We start from the raw sequence: 17,598 nt of genomic DNA, 5'->3' as shown, positions 1-17,598 counted from the left end.
TCCTTGAATGAACGTTGAAGACGTGATGCTAAGTGGAATCAGCCAGTCACAACGGGACAAATACTGCATGATTCCACTCATGTGAGGCACTTAGAGTAGTAAATTTGTAGAGACAGGTAACAGAATGGAGGTTACCGGGCACCTGGGGTAACGAGGGAATAGACAGTGTTTAATGAGGACAGAGTCAGTTTGGGACAATGAAAAAGTTCTGGAGATATTGGTGGTGATGGTTGTACAACAATGTGAATGTACTTAATGCCACTGAATTGTACACTTAAAAGTGGCTAAGATGGAGGCACCTGGGTGGCTTAATTGGTTAAGTGTCTGCCTTCCGCTCAGGTCATGATCCCAGGGTCTTGGAATTGAGCCCCACCCCCCCTTGCTCAGCAGGGAGGCTGCTTCTCCCTCTGCTCTGCCCCTCCCCCTGCTTGTTCTCTCTCTCTCTCTCTCTCTCTCTCTCCCTCTCAAATAAATAAATAAAATCTTTTTAAAAAGACCGCTAAGATGATAAACTTTATGTGTATTTTAGCATAACTAAAAAATAATTTTTAAAATAACCAACAAAAAAATTACACCACATGGAAGAGCAACAAAGGCAGGGCAAGGCCGCCAGAGGCCACAATGGCCAAATCAGATTTTGCAGGATGAGGGCAAGCTATGGGGATCAGTGGTGCATCTGCCCTTGTCCACTGCTGAGGTTCTCAGATGGCATAGAACCCCAGGCTCATTCAGCGGCCCTCTATACTCAGATTTAAGAACCGCGTGCAGAAAGAGGTAAAGGAGCCTCCCACTACAACATCCTATGATAACGTCCAGCGATACATGGATTACCCTTCAGGTTTCGCACACCTGTATTTTCCAAGGACTAAACCAGTGACTCTTAGACTTCAATATATACAAGATGTATCAGAGGAGCTTGTTAAAGGCAGACTCCTAGATCCTAACCCCCTAAACCCACATACTGATTCGAGGGTTTGGCATAAGGCCTAGAAATATGTATTTTAAATCATGTAGCCCCCACCCCCTCTCAAGTGACTTGAAAGACCACCTGGAGACCACACTTCTGTGAGATACTGGATTTCTGTTTATTTGATAAGCCTAAAAGTCCCAGATGAGACCATCATGATTATTCATTTGCCAGTCAATGGTTAGGAATTGACTGAAACGGTGGCTCAGTGGTTTAGCGCCTGCTTTTGGCCCAAGGCTTGATCCTGGAGTCCCAGGATCAAGTTCCACATCGGGCTCCCTGCATGGAGCCTGCTTCTCCCTCTGCCTGTGTCTCTGCCTCTCTCTCTCTCTCTCTCTCTCTCTCTCTCTCTCTGTGTCTCTCATGAATGAATAAATAAAAATCTTAAAAAAAAAAAAAAAAAGGAATTGACCAAAGCAATTTTTTTCAGAATGGCCTGGCCATCCAAAGAAAACAAACAGTACAGGAAAATCCATATATCCACATGATGCCCATGTCTCAAGCTATTTTACAGACTCGACACTCTCTGGGAAGCAGGGAAACATAATTTAATATGAATTCTGTAAATAAATAAATGAAGGCAGGCACAAGGCAGTGATTTGAGTTATCTAAAAGACGGGAGTTTGTCATGAAATACGGCTCTCAACCACCTTTCTACGTAGTAGATTAGGTCCAGCCCACCAGTTATTCAGAGCCTATGGCCCCAGAAGTAAGTCGATCAAAACCACTCACTTAGAGGCGTGCAGAGGGAATGAATACTGGCTTATTAGCAAGCAATTAAAGTGTGTTCCCGGCGATTATTATTAGGTCGGAGCTGCTGTGTTTAGCATTCCATCAACCTGCAACCATTATTTTCCAATCATACCCTGCAGTGAGGATCCCAGCCACCCTGTGACTCTGCATGGTTCATAAGGAACAAATCTTGCTCAGCCAACAAAGGACGACCCCTCTGTTCTATATGGTTATGACATGAGCCAAACTTTACCAAATCTTATTTCCTTGAAAATTGATAACATACACATGGTAACGGGGTATTATACAAGAGCATATTTATTTTGTAAATCATTCCCCAAACATAGTTGGTTGTGGTCCAGTTGCCCTTCTGTGTTGCTGAGTGACATTCATTTCGTTGGGCTCCAGATGGGACTGGATACAAGAATGAACAACCTGCACGGAGTTTAGAAAATATGTTTCTGTCACTAAGGATAGGCCATTTCTTTGTCAAACCTAGATCTTTTACCTTTGTAGAATACCCTCCAGCCAGCTTAATTTCTGCTTTCTAAGATTTTCTTTTATATATTTCTTTAAGATTTTATTTATTTATTTGAAAGAGAGAGTGTTGGGGGGAGAGGCAAAGGGAGATTGAGAAACAGACTCCCCACTGAGCAGGGAGCCCAATGCAGAACTGGATGCTGGACTGAATCCCATGACCCCGAGATCATGCTGTGAGCCGAAGGCAGACGTTTAACTGACTGAGCCACCCAGAGGCCCCTCTAAGACTTTCCAAGAAAGCCTTCATTGACTTGACCTTTCCATTTTAGTATTCCACCTTTCTTAGCATTTCATTGATTTGTGTCTTATTTCCCCGGTGAGTCAGCAAGCAACCTAAGGAAGAGTCAGGATGAAACTCTAGGTCTCCTGATTCTTTCTACCACATGTAAAAATGTAAAAGCACATGTAAAAGTCCCCTTATCCCTGAGGAACCTGCAACTTTTTAATAATTTTATAATACGAGGCAGGTAAGTAACGTAGAAAACACATCCAGTAGCTCTTGGGTCTGATAGACCTGTGTTTGAATCTAGTTACACCAGTTGCTTTGCTTTCATCCACAAATAACAGAAACTTTCATTCAAATCCTAAGAATATATCTGTCACTTTCATGACAAAGAATCCAGAAGTAGCTGGAGTAGAGCAGCTCCAGGTGGCTGGCTGAGAATAACTGGCTGAGTTCTTTTCAGCTTTCTGCCCCACCTTACTCCAGGCCTTATGTCCAGACACAATGGCCAACAAAAAAAGACTGAATTTCTTTGAGCATAGTTTCTTTATCTGAAAAATAGTTTTGTCATCTGTATGTACTTTATGGAACGGTAAGAATTAAACAAGATAAAATATATGCAAGCCCTAAGTGGCCCCTGGGTCGGTGCTCCATACTTGATGACTAAATGTGGTCCATTCAGAGTCTCCTGGGGGATCTAATTTAAGGGAGTAAGGATGTGGGCCTTGGATTTAAAATCTACTCAGATTTAAAACCTGGCACCACTGCTTGCTAGCTAAATGACCTTAGATAAGTTTACATAATGTTCCTAAGCCTGTTCCATCATCTATAGCATAGACAATTCTAGTACCTAGTTTTTAGGGTTGGGAGAATGTTAAATAAAATGATCTATGTAAAACACATAGTGCTGAACCGAGTACCCCAGGGATGTTCAATAAATACAATCAATTTTTTCATTATGATGATCGCTGGGGGAGCAAAGAGGACTGTAGCTTGGTGCAACAGGGTGAATTCAATGGGCCCTCCTTTGGGGAAGGAGTCCTACCAGCAAAGAAAGGACAGAGCCTCTTTCTGGGAAGGGCCCAGGGTTACCTAGATGGGGGGGAGGGGGTTGTAAAATGAGACGTGCTCTTTAGAAGGTCCTCAGTGGCCCCAGGGAAGGTTAAGCTTCTGTTATGGGAATGTGGGGAGGGGGGATTGCTCCTCCACCCAGGCCAGGCTAGCCTTGGTGGCAGGAAAGGGCCCGGCGGTGAGGCTGACTTGCCTCCCAAGCTCCGTAGGTGGCAGTGTGTGTGCAGCATTGGAGACGGAAGGCAGGCGTGGCCGACCCGGAGCCCAGCCCAGACCCCAGCCCAGCTCCACACCAGGCACCCAGGGAAATACCACAATCCGAATGCCTTCCAGCCGCCCATGCCCTGGCCGCCCCTTCTGCTCCCGGTCAACCTGCTGTGCTGGAGACAAACCCAGGATGCCCAGGGGCACCTATGCAATAAAAAACACAGCACGAAAAAGCCTCAGCTGACTTTGTAAACACCATTACCTACCCTTTACTTTCAAAAGGATTTGGGATTTCGAAGCTTGTTTTCCCTTTAACCGATTCCATGGGCGGGCTTTGGGTCTGAGAAAACCATTGTACCAGGGAGAGGTTAAAAGGAAGGATTACATGGCTTTAAGAACTAACTCAGAGTTAGGCTAATTCTTGCTCAGCATGTTTGTCATCCACACTGAAGTAAATGTTTTGCTCACTCCACCCCCTCCCCCAACAAGATGATTTTAGGTTTACAGTGTGGTTTATCCCTCAAGGCGCTGCACAAATTATCTCCTTCTGGCACCTCTGAAAAGCAGTTATTTCAGAGGCTAAGGGTACCAGCTGCCTGGAACACATACTAACAAATCCTTTGAAGGAGGCAGACATCATTCCTCCAAAACAGGCAGGTGGCTACAGTCTTAGGAAAAGAATACAGACAACAGAGTCCCAGGTTCGAGTTCCCTCCCTACCATCCACCAGAGTTAAGTTTATGCAGCTGTTCTGAGCCCCAATCTATGAAATGGCCCTACCTCAAGAATATAAATAAAAGGATGGGCAGCACCGTGACAAGCCATTTAGGAGCTGAGCCAAAGAAAGAAATCACAAACCTGAATATACTATATTTAAAATCTTGATGTTTCCCTCATCATTGATTATTTTTGCAATAATTTTTATTTTTTAAATATTGCATTGAAATCTTATTTCTCTTAATCACCGAGTTGGGTGGGGGTTTTTGGCATCCTTTTAAATTTTGCACTAGAAGCAAGCACCTCACCACCTCACCCTAATCAAAAACCCTGGGGAGTAGATAAAATAATATATATATAAACATACCAAGCACCTTGTAGACTTTTCATAGTGTTTGCTGAGGGACTGCATAGAGAATCCGGGGCTGAGTTTGGGGGTTGGAGGCCGGGTGAACCTGCTCTCGGCAATGAACCCTGCATTGGCACTTTCACAGTCTCTTGTTTAAAACCCACAACTCGAGGTGCCTGGGTGGCTCAGTCAGTTAAGTGTCTGCCTTTGGCTCAGGTCGGGTCGTGATTCCGGAGTCCTGGGATCGAGTCCTGCATTGGGCTCCCTGCTCAGCGGGGAGACTGCTTCTCCCTCTCCCTCTCCCTCTGCCCCTGCTGATCCTCCTGCTTGTGAGCTCCCTCTCTCTCTCTCCTTCAAATAAATACACAAAATCTTTAATACATAAATAAATAAAACCCACAATTCAGTTGAGCTTTAATACCTGCATCTTCCGACAAAAACTCAAGACTACAGAACAGAGCGTCTATAGGAGAGTGATGCTGCAGCCCCGGTGGCTCAGCGGTTGGGCACCTGCCTTCCGCCCAGGGTGTGATCCTGGAGTCCTAGGATCGAGTCCCACATCAGACTCCCTGCATGGAGACTCCTTCTCCCTCTGCCTGTGTCTCTGCCTCTGTGTGTGTGTGTGTGTGTGTGTGTGTGTGTGTGTGTGTGTGTCTCATGAATAAACAAATAAAATCAAAAAAAAAAAAAGGAGAGTGATGCTCCCTGGTTCTCCCCCAGCCCAGTCTGCAGGCCCAGTAGCATAATGCTTCTGCTCTGAATCATTTGAATTCTTCATCTTGCTGCCCCTTTTCCACACCCCCACTTGTGTGTAACACAGCAGGCAGGCCCCCCCCCCACCCGCCACAGGGGGGTCGGGACAGACAGCACAGCCTGTTCCTCAAGGAGGAGCCCAGTAGCAGCCAGAGAACCCCCACAGTGGGCAGGGAGGGGATTCACTGAGCTCACCTCTGTGATCCAAGTACTTTCAAACTGTGGTCCCCACTGTCCTTGGGGGTGGGAGGAGAGGGTGGGATGAGAGGGAAGGGAAACTGATTGGCTGCGTAATATAGTCACTCAAGTTCTTTACCTTTGTTTCCTTTTTGGAAAGTAAAATCCTATTATTAAGGTTCCAGATTGTTGTTGTTTTTTTTTTTTAATATTTTTTTTAATTTTTTATGATAATCACACAGAGAGAGAGAAAGGCAGAGGGAGAAGCAGGCTCCATGCACCGGGAGCCCGACGTGGGATTCGATCCCGGGTCTCCAGGATCCGCCCTGGGCCAAAGGCAGGTGCCAAACCGCTGCGCCACCCAGGGATCCCTGTTGTTGTTTTTAAAGACTTTATTTATTTATCTGAGTGGAGGACGGGGAGAGGGAGAAGCAGACTGCCTGCTGAGCAGGGAGCCCAATGCAGGTCTCCATCCCAGGGCCCTGAGATCATGACCTGATCTGGCAAAGGCAAATACAACCAACTGAGCCACCCAGGTGCCCCAAGGTTCCAAGGTTTTTTTTTTTTTAAAGCTTCAGTATTGGGGCACCTGGGTAGCTCAGTGGTTGAGTGTCTGCCTTCAGCTCAGGGCGTGATCCTGGGGTCCTGGGATCGAGTCCCACATCAGGATCCCCTGCATGGAACCTGCTTCCCCCTCTGCCTATGTCTCTGCCTCTCTTTGTGTGTCTCTCAAGAATAAATAAATAAAATAATTTTTAAAAAAATAAAATAATATAAAGCTCCAGTATTATTTCTAACCTTGGAAAAAATATTTAGAGTTTGGCAGCTTAAAAAATAATTCTTCAATATGTCCTATGAGTAAGCTACATCTGCCAAACAGAGTTCATCTTAAAGTAGAATGAAACAAAGTGGAATGGGCTTCCAGAGCAGCCATGGACCTCAACCTCCTGGGTTAGTAAGAACCTACTTAAAGCAACTTCCACTTCAACTCCCCTCCTCTCCATTCTTGATCCTTTATTCTCTATTCCTCCCCTCAGGGAAAAGGAAACAAACTAGTGAATCCTTGCCCTTTGGCAGGCCCAGTGTTGGGAGGTATGTTATCTAATGGAAAGAATGGAAAGTGGTGCTGTGAAGCAGACATTCTCTTTTTTTTTTTTTTTTTTTTTTTAAGCAGACATTCTATTGACGTTTTTAAGGATGAAGACACTACCCAAGTTCACCCAGAATCCAATGGCTACACCCGGGCTGAGCCCAGCCTTCTGATCCCAACACTTCCCAACCTCACCTCAACCACCATCTTAAATTCAGACTTCACTGCTGCCAGAGCCAATGTTAGATTCGTAGATAATGGGTGTCTTCCAAAATGTTTTACCCAGAACTTGCTACACCTAGTTGTTTATTATTAATCTCCATTTTATTACGGGAAAGTTAAGAGGCAGACACTATTCTATGTTCAAAATGAGAGGACAGAAGTATCTCGGGAGAAGAGTACTCTCTGTAAACACTAAATGAAAGACTACAGGTCCAAATCCCAACAGAACCCCACTCTTCACCTGGGAGACACTAGCAAGTGGAGTGGTTTCCCGCTCTTAGAGCTGCTCCTCCTGAACCATGAACCAGAGGAAGCGCTCTGGCCCACAGCTGGCCATGGATTTCCCCAGACCAAGTGCACAAAGCCCAGTGATCACCTTCAGGATAACAATCATTTGCAGTCCAGAGGTCAGTTTTAACCTGAGCTCCGTGCGCTTAGGTGGGAGAGACACAGAGAAAGAGAGAGACAGAGAAAGAGACAGAGAGAGGATGAAACCACACGCGAGAAAAGGAGCGTGAGTGTGCACGTGGAAGAATGCTATCATTTCTTCTTTCCTTCTGGCGTAGGATGAAAAATCTCAGCATCACCACATCTGTTTCCCTCAATGTAAGATGTCAAGACATTAATGACAGCCTGTGCGTGGGGTGGCAGAAACACAGAAGGGAGAAACAGCTATGTGTCTTCTCCAGAAGGGAAGAGGTGAGAGAGATTGCAATTTGCCTGTCTTAGACCTCAGCCTTGTTTTCTTCCTTTGCGTTAGAATTCCAGTTTTCAGCTGAGCACATCACTGCCCAGCTGAAAGACTTCATTTTCCAGTCTCGCATGCAGAGGTCTGGCCATGTGCCTAATTTCTCACTGAAGAGTAGAAGTGCTGTGTGGGACTTAGGAAAGTCTTTTTTAAAGGGAGAGAATGCTCTTTTCTTCTCCCCATTCTTCCATCTTTCTCCGTGGAACAGAGATGTGATGGTTGCAGGAGCATTAGCCATCACCATGGACCAGGAGACCATCGTAGGGGTGGAGCTGGAAGGGACATGGGTCTTTGAGGACTTGGTGGAGCTGTCACACAACTCCTGGAATGCCTAACTCTAGCCTTTCACATGAAAAAGAAATGGGGTTTTATCTTATCTAAGGCTAAATTGGGAAAGGAAGGATGTGTGAAAGGAGGATGTGTTTCTACCTTATGCAGATGAACCTAATCCTAACTGATAAAGAATTTATGTTGAAACAGCATAATCTTATTTTACTGGGAACTTTCTTTTCTTCATGTATAGGAAGAAACCACGGCCAGAACAAGGAAAGTTGTATAACGAAACTCAACTTCCTGCATAATCAAAACATCACACTCATTCCACAGGCCAGAATGATTGATTGAGTGAATGTATATTTACTGTGCATTATTAACGTGCCAGGCACAGGAGAGGCCCAAGGAAGTCTTGCTCCTCCTGTTTTACCGTAATGAATGAATCAAGTCAGGGCACAAGAAGCCAATCCACCACGTTTCAAAAGCTCCCATTGGCTCCCCAGCACAACAAAAGAGTAGGGCAATAATCAGCTGTCACTGGCCCTGGTGGGAGGGCTAGGTGACATGAACATATGCCCAGATTTTTTTTTTAAGATTTTATTTATTTATTCATGAGAGACACACACAGAGAGAGACAGAGACACAGGCAGAGGGAGAAGCAGGCTCCATGCAGGGAGCCCGACGTGGGACTTGATCCCGGGTCTCCAGGATCACACCCCAGGCCAATGGCAGCGCCAAACCGCTAAGCCACCAGGGCTGCCTCATGTCTGGCATTTATGTGTTTGCCCCCTTGAACTTAATGGCAACCTTTATGCAATAGGTGTTATTGTCCTCCGTTTATATGTGTGTAAACTGAAATGCAGAGGTAGACCAGTGGGCCCTTGCACAGCCAGACAGTGAATATTCGGAACACTGCTTGATAAATATAAGCTGAATGAATGACTAAAAGGCCATGCTTTGATCACTAGCTTGCAGAGCATAAATGTAGAGGGGGAAAAAACGCTCATGTGTGACATCCCCATTCCTAAATGTCTTTGGACTAAATGAATATGAATGGCTGTGGTGCTTCCCTAGGGCCGGGATTGGATGAGAATGCTTATCTGCTCTGGCCTCCACACAAACGGCTCCATCAATCATCCCACTGACCAACCTTCTAGACAGCACTGCTGCTTCTCGGGTTCTTCCTGTGCTTGACTGTGGGCTAACCATGGTACCAGGCACCACGGGAAAGCATAAGACACATCTCTTGGGGCATCTGGGTGGCTCAGCGGTTCAGCATCTGCCTTCGGCTCAGGACGTGATCCGGGGTCCTGGGATTGAGTCCCGCTTCAGGCCCCCCACAGGGGCCTGCTTCTCCTTCTGCCTGTGTCTCTGGCTCTCTCTGTGTGTCTCTCATGAATAAATAAATAAATAATCTTAAAAAAAAAAAAAAAAAGACACATCCCTTGCCCTTATCGTGGTTGGCAAGAGCAAACCTCAACCAAGGGACATTTCAGCTTTTAGGTACAGGTCCATTACAAGATGGATGACCTTAAGCGAGTACCTCAATCACTCAACCCACCCCAAGTGCCTAATTTATAAACAAAACTTTCATTCAGCAAATACAGGTGTTCGGCACGAATCTAAGTGTGGAGGATGCAGAGAGAAATATATAATTGCTGTCTATAAGGACTGGGTCCAGTGAGGGAGTTTACAGATCATGGTGTCGTTAGTGGCAAATACGCTGTCCTGTCCCTGAAGTCTCTAATTTGAGGTGCACATAAAGTACTCCAGCCTGGCTCAGAAGTGGGGGTGCAAGTGCTTCTCTCCATCACCACCATCCTGCTGAATCTCCAGTCATCAAGGAGCTTACAAATCTCCTGGTGTTGTAAGGTGGTGTCCTCTCAAAATGCCCCAATTTTCATGGCACTTAATGGTGCCCTCAAAGTGGCTCTTCTCCTGGCCCCTGGAACTTCTCAGGCCATGAGACCTTGGTGATAGAGGTCCAAACACCTGTCCCCTCTCCTGGTACTGTCCCCCAAACCATCATGGGTTCCACCCACACCCTGGTCAGTCTTCATGCCCAAAGGCCTAATTTTACTTCTTTTTTTCCCAAGTGATCAGTTTCTGTGGCCTATAGCAAAAGACATTAGGACAAAATCCAAACCCCCAGGAACATAAAATGGAGAATCCAGATTTTAGAAACAGATGGTCTTCCTTCCCAATAAGAGAGAGAAAATGATTTTACTCAGGTTGGAGTGGAACCAGTAAAGACTTGCCACTGTAAGTAACATTCCAACTACACTTTGAGAATGGTGAGCTATTCTCAGATAATAAGTGACATCTCACATTTTTGAGCATTTCCAGTAGTGTGTGCCAGGCACTGAGCTAACTGCTTCACAGCTAAGTCCCTTAACCCTCTCCCTAAAAATGCTGCAGGGAAAATCTAGCATTAGCTGCACCGTACAGGTGAGAAAAGAGGTTCCAAGTCATACAGCTTTTCCAGGGCTGAATTCAGCCCTTTGGCTCTAGGGCCCATACTTCTAACCACTCTTCTGGATTAGATTATGGGCCTTTTATCTATTGCCTTAAGGATCCAGCCAGATGTTCCCTCCTCTGATTGGAGAGCCCTCCTGCCTCCCCTCATCTCACCAGTGCCTCCTGCTGGGGCTACCATAACAAAATATCACAGACCAAGTGGATTAAGCAACTGAAGTTTATGTTCTCACAGTTCTGAGGGCTGAAAGTCCAAAATCAAGGTGTTGCAGGTCTAATTTCTCCAGAGGCCTCTCTCTGTTTTCTAGATAACTGCCTTCTCGCTGAGTCCTCTGTATGCACATCCCTGCATCCCTGGTGTCTTTCTGTGGTCAAATTTCCTCTTCCTATAAGGAAGAGTTGGATTAGGACTCACACTTCAGACTCATTTTAATGTACTCACCTCTTTAAAGATCCTATCTCCAAACCCAGTCACATTCTGAGGTCCTGGGGATTAAGGTTTCAGTACCTGAATTAGGGCGGGGAGGGGGGAGAGTAGAGAATTCAGCCTATAACACAGGTTAAATGTCACTTCCCAAGATAAGTCTTCTGTGATCTCCTAGGTGAGGTTAGTTCCTCCTATGACAAATGCTCCCACGGTGCCCTATACATGTTCCTACTAGCAGTTACAGCTACTATAATTAGTTACTTAAATGACTAGTCGCTCTACATCTTGCTCCCCCTCTAGATATAGGCACCATCAGGGGAGGGGTCATGTCTCCGTAGTCTTCTCTGTGTCCCATTTGCTAGCACAGTGCCTCACACCTAGAAGGTACCGTCTTAGTGCACTCGGGCTGCTATAACAGAATGCCAGGGACTGAGCAGTTTGAACAACAGAAATTTATTTCTCACAGTTCTTGGAGGCCGGGAAGTCCGAGATCAGGGCTCTTTTGAGGGCCTTCTTTCCACTTGCAGATGGCCACCTTCCGACTGTAGTAACCTCCACAGCCAAGTCAAGAGAGACACGAGAGGGGGGGCTGGGAGGGGTGGAGAGAGAGAGAGGAAGCAAGCTGTCCCAGGTCTCTTCTTATAAAGGCACTAATCCTATTCACCAGGCTCCACCCTCCTGTTCTCATTAAACCTAATTACCTCCAGATACCATCACATTGGGGATTAAGATTTCAACATATGAGTTTGGGAGGGACACAAATACTCAGTTCATAGCATGTACTCAACAAAGACTTCTAAAGTACAGTGTGGAATAAGGTAAGATATTTTTTTAATTGGAAAGCATCATGAGATATCTGGTTACTATTAAGATCTTCTACAAAACAAAAGACTATTAGAGCTCAAATGATCTTGGGAACTATTTTGTCCCCTCGCAATAATGAGATATCTTCCAGGAAAAGATCCTTAAGAAAATTGACACCGTGGCACATCATGGTTTATCTTTTTCTCGTTGGGTAGGGGGTTTGCTTAAGATTTTGTTTTATTTTAAAACAGTTCACACTAGCTCATGAGAGCTGATTTTTAAATCTTCAGGGAAGTTTCTCTCTTTATTTTTCTTGTATATTTTTTTATTGGAGTTAGATTTGCCAACATATAGTGTAACACCCAGTGCTCATCCCGTCAAGTGCCCCCCTCAAGTGTCTGTCACCCAGTCACCCCATCCCCCGCCCACCTCTTCTTCCACTACCCCTGTTTGTTTCCCAGAGTTAGGAGTCTCTCATGTGCTGTCACCCTCTCTGATATTTCCCACTCATTTTCTCTCCTTTCCCCTTTATTCCCTTTCACTGTTTTTCATATTCCCTGAATAAATAAGACCATATAATGTTTGTCCTCCTCCGATTGACTTACTTCACTCAGCATAATACCCTCCAGTTCCATCCACGTTGAAGCAAATGGTGGGTATTTGTCATTTCTAAAGGCTGAGTAATATTCCATTGTATACATAAACCACATCTTCTTTATCCACTCATCTTTCGATGGACACGGAGGCTCCTTCCACAGTTTGGCTATTGTGGACATTGCTGCTAGAAACATCGGGGTGCAGGTGTCCCAGCGTTTCACTGCATCTGTATCTTTGGGGTAAATCCCCAGCAGTGCAATTGCTGGGTCGTAGGGCAGATCTATTTTTAACTCTTTGAGGAACCTCCTCACAGTTTTCCAGAGTGGCTGCACCAGTTCACATTCCCACCAACAGTGCAGGAGGGTTCCCCTTTCTCCACATCCTTTCCAACATTTGTTGTTTCCTGTCTTGTTAATTTTCCCCATTCTCACTGGTGTGAGGTGGTATCTCATTGTGGTTTTGATCTATATTCCCTGATGGCCAGTGATGCGGAGCATTTTCTCATGTGCTTGTTGGCCATGTGTAGGTCTTCTTTGGTGAAATTTCTGTTCATGTCTTTTGCCCATTTCATAATTGGATTGTTTGCTTCTTTGCTGTTGAGTTTAATAAGTTCTTTATAGATCTTGGATTTTAGCCCTTTATCTGATACGTCACTTGCAAATATCTTCTCTTCAGAGAAGTTTCAATTCGGCTGCTAAACACCGGTGTTATTTTTTTTTTTAACACCAGTGTTATTTAAACTTAAATTCTATGAATTTATGATTCATTAAATGAGATTAAAAATGAAATATTTACGGTTCATCACTTCCTAGTTATTTTACTACATTTGTTATGGACTGAATTGTGTCCTCCCCTTATCACTCATGTGTTGAAGTCCTACCTCCCACCACTTCCAAATGTGACAGTATTTGGAAATAGGGCCTTTAAAGATGAGATAAAGTTAACATGAGGCCATTACTATGGGCCCTAACCCAATCTGACTGGTGGTCCTAGTAAGAAGAAGACATTTGGACACAAAAGAGACACAAGAGATGCATACATGCACAGAAAGACAGGACAGCCATGTGAAGAGGCAGCACAAGAAACGCTGTGTGCAAGCTGAGGAGAGAGATCTCAGAGGTCTTGCCCATACCTTGGTAAGACTTCCAGCCTTCAGAGCTGTTAGAAAATTCATGTCTGTTGTCTAAGCCACCTGGCCTGTGATAGTTTGTTATGGTAGCCCAAGCTGACTGGTCCAACATTGTACTGTTTTCCATAATCTTGAGGTGACCAACTCCTACTGTATCTGTCTGGTGGAAATGCTCTGTGATGGTGTAACATTGGGCGCCTCTCCCACGCACCATGCACAATGGGTAACACCAGGTTAGGAGCTTGAAACCCATCATGATGGGAATATTTCCACCACAGAAACTGGCAAAAATTAGAAATCAAACTTGTCCCTCCAGAGAGCCACGTGTGAAATATTGACCAGCTCAAAACTGTTTTTTAAGGTACCGAGGAAAGACAGTGGGAGAGAGGGATTGAATAGAAAACTGTAGGAATGATTTTGTCTTTTCTTTCCTTGACTCATTCACTTCAACAGACTCTGCTAGTTTCTTACCCAATCCAAATCTCTGTTTCTTCCTTGCCAGCAATACCCCAGCTTTGTTTAGGGGTGTATCATCGACTACAAATACTTGCCTTTGCAAACTCCCTGGTAGCTGGAGTTGGATTCTCTGTTGCCTGCAGCCTGCATACATTTCTAAGTGCTCACAACCTGAAACTGAGAGCCATTACCACTTGGGGGGTAATAGAAAGAACACAAGGGACAGAGAAAGCATTCCAAAAGAACAAGTGAATCATGCACTGGATGCCCACAAATCGTCTCAGCCAATGGTCAAAATCTGAGTTTCAAGAATTGGACAAACCAAAACATTAAATGAAGGATGAAACAGAAGTTGGTATTTGCAATATTAACTTAAAAGAGGCAAATTCCTCATGCTGCTTATGCACGCCATAAAACCAAGGCAAACACACTCCTCAGAAAGTCCAAACCAAAATACAAACCAATAATATCTAAATGAACATTATCAATGTAATATGCTAGATCATGTTTTGTTAAATTGCCTCACATATGTTGTTTTAAAAATAAGACCCTATAGCCCCCGGTCCATCTCTTGATTTAAACTGCTCTGTAGGGCACCTGGGTGGCTCAGTCGCTTGAACATCTACCTTCAGGTCAGGTCGTGATCCCAGGGTGCTGGGATCAAGTCCTGCACAGGGCTCTCTGCTCAGCAGGGAGCCTGCTTCTCCCTCTCTCCCTGCCTGCCACTCCCCCCGCTTATGCTCACTCTATCTCTGTCAAATAAATAAATAAAATGTTTTAAAAAAATAAAATGCCCTCTAATTTGACTTCCATAATAGAGAGGCAGAAAACCTCTATTTGCATAGTATGTTGTACAAAATGGCATTAATAATTTCAAAGCTTTGTTTGCTAGTTCAAGATAATCCGACCCCATGCTTAACCAAAACTCTGCCAGCGGGCGATTTTCAATGCCAATTTAATACGCTGTCATTTGATCTCTGCAAAGCAGTTTTGTTCATTTGAACGTGAAGTTAACATTGCAGCTTTATTGAAATCTGTACTAAATAAGTATCTAATCCAATTATTACTGGAATTGGTTACAGAAAATTTCTTCATGGCACATTTACCACTACACTTATAGCTAATGAACTGTTGCCAAGCTGGCGTGCTCAGTGATCGGCTCCACTCAGAACATCTGATTGCTCTGTCAATACAAGACTGATGTCCTGGCCCAGGGCTTTTGAGGGCATGTGTGGTGGTTTGAACTGTTCCTATTTCTTCTATTCAAACCCTGAAAACCTTTCAGTTATATTATATACGGTGACAAGCAGTATATACAGTTAGAAGCAGTATATTCTAAACTTTTTTTTTTTAAGATTTGTTTATTCATGAGAGACACAGAAAGAGGCAGAGACACAGGCAGAGGGAGAAGCAGGCTCCGTGTGGGGGAACCTGATGTGGGACTCAGTCCCAGGACCCCGGGATCACGGCCTGAGCCGAAGGCAGATGCTCAACCACTGAGCCACCCAGGTGTCCCTGAAGCAGTGTGTTCTAAAGGGTTGAGATCACAACTCCAAAGTCAAAGTGACTGAGTTCATCCTTGGCTCCTTATTTTACTAGCCCCGTAGTCTTTGTTAAGTTATTCAGCAACCTGTGCCTCAATCCTACCATCTGAAACAGAGGCACTAAGGGGTTCCTTGGTGGCTCAGTTGGTTGAGCATCAGACTCTCGATTTCACCTAAGGTCATGATCTCAGAGTTGTGGGATCTAGCCCTATGTCGGGTTCCACACTGAGTGTGGCACCTATTTAAGATTCTTTCTCCCTCTCTCAACCACTCTAAAAATTTTAAATTTAAAATTAAAATAAAATAGGGGCACTAAGAATATAATCTTCATAAAGTTGCTGTCGGGGCACAAGGGATAATACACGGGTTCAGAAGAGTGCTTAGCACATAGGGTGTGCTTGGTATATGCTTGCTGCTGTGCTTTTATTCTCACCATTTGGCTGTCATTTGACACGAATTCAATCTTAAAACGCCTGGGTCGCTCAGTGGTCAAGCATCTGCCTTTGGTTCAGGTCATGATCCCAGGGTTCTGGGATCGAGTCCCACATCAGGATCCCCGCAGGGAGCCTGCTTCTCCTTCTGCCTATGTCTCTGCCTCTCTCTGTGTCTCTCATGAGTAAATAAATAAAATTAAAAAAAAAAAAAACACCAGTTCAAACAGGGACACTTCTGATGATTCGCTCAAGCACCAGCACTTTCCTGAAACCCTTCCTCATGTCCTCACTCCTGTAATGCACAGAATTAACTACTCTCCTCTGAGTCCACTTGTGCCCTATGCAGTCCTCCCAAATATGGAAATGTTCTTTGCCCTCCTACGTGGGTCTCCACCAGCTAGACCATAAGTTCCTACCGTCAGAGGTGAATACTGACTCGTCTTTGCAGCCCAGTGTCTGGCAAGATGTCTAGCATGGAGTTGCTGTTGGTAAATTCTGAAAGAGAAGAGGAAGAGGGTTGAAGGAGGGGAAGGAGAAAGAGAAGTAGAAAAAGGAAGAGAAGACGTAGGAGGAAGGAAGAACCTAGAAGGGAAGAGGAGGAACTCCCACACCCCAGCCTTTCTAGAGAGATTTCTTTTTTTTTTTTTTTAAAGGATTTTATTTGACACACAGAGAATGAGCATAAGCAGGGCGAGTGGCAGAGGCAGAGGGAGAAGCAGGCTCCCCACTAAGCAGGAAACCCCATGCAGGACTCGATCCAAGGACCCTGGGATCACGACCCAAGTCGAAGGCAGACACTTAACCGACTGAGCCACCCAGGCACCCCAAGATTTCTGTCTTAAAGGAAGTCCAAACCTTATAAATAAGGCATTGATGGTAGACCAGTAACTGCATGTAGTGGGAAGGGGCTGTCTGGGGGTGCAGTGGGTGTCACAGGAGCCTGTTCACCCTGGCTCCCAAGAGCCAATTATCCTTATTCCCAGCTGGGAAGTTTAAAACTGGCAATGGGGGTGAGCGTTCATACCACCGAACCTTCCTCGAGAGCCAAGGTGCCCAGCACATCACTGGCAACAAGGTTTCCCCGTGACTATGAAAGCAATGAAATTTGGCACACCGAGTGACACAAGTGTGAGGCACAGAGGGACCCTGAAAGCAGAGTCACCACCTGCCCGGGCTGAGGCCCACCCTGGAGGGTGCCAGCCCTCCATGCCCCCCGCACACCACACATAGCCCTGGCCCCAGTCACATCTCTGGGGGGTCACACCTTCAACATCCTCATCAAAGTCATCCTGAAGGCATCCAGGGAGATTCTTGTCCTTGTTACCATTGAATGTTTCTAATCTGCTCAAAGTAGGCCAATAATAAAATGCATCATGTTAATGACTTACTCGTCATAAAGCCAAACAATCGAATGAACTATTGGCTTAATATTTTCATGAGAGAATGTGCACGTGACTCTGCAGCTCCGTGCCAGTTACATTTCTATTTACATGGAGACGGGGGGACAATTAGCACATTTATCTCACATAGTCACTAGTCTTCCTCTTCCCCCAACTCTCCTCTCCCTCTTCCCAAAAGAAATGAAAAAACGTTTTCATTATAAACTGCTATCTGTTGGTGAAAGCAGCTATTTTTAAAAAATGATGTCACAGCGTCTAGAATG

General features: G+C 45.0%; 1 protein-coding gene across 17 annotated transcripts in view; it reads right to left on the bottom strand.

Annotated features, from left to right (window-relative positions):
- The window catches only part of LOC144296010 (uncharacterized), a 45,068-nt gene extending 27,474 nt beyond the window's left edge, over window positions 1-17,594 (bottom strand). For 6 of the 17 annotated variants that reach the window (XR_013363151.1, XR_013363152.1, XR_013363150.1 and 3 more), the window contains exons 1-4: window positions 17,324-17,594; window positions 16,352-16,430; window positions 11,436-11,560; window positions 10,987-11,052 (exon numbers count right to left, since the gene is read on the bottom strand). The gene's annotated coding sequence lies outside the window, so the exon portion shown is untranslated. Of the gene's footprint in view, window positions 1-1,999; window positions 2,135-10,986; window positions 11,053-11,435; window positions 11,561-14,052; window positions 14,135-16,351; window positions 16,431-17,199; window positions 17,277-17,323 lie in introns of those variants that run through there. The other 11 variants (XM_077868787.1, XM_077868788.1, XM_077868784.1 and 8 more) reach the window with 11 other exon arrangements.
- Between the last annotated feature and the right edge of the window lie 4 nt (window positions 17,595-17,598).

The sequence above is a fragment of the Canis aureus genome, chromosome 24, assembly GCF_053574225.1.
Source record: "Canis aureus isolate CA01 chromosome 24, VMU_Caureus_v.1.0, whole genome shotgun sequence".
Taxonomy (NCBI): Eukaryota; Metazoa; Chordata; class Mammalia; order Carnivora; family Canidae; genus Canis; species Canis aureus.
The sequence above is the reverse complement of the archived record's forward strand: the minus strand, read 5'-3'. Positions and strand labels throughout refer to the sequence as shown.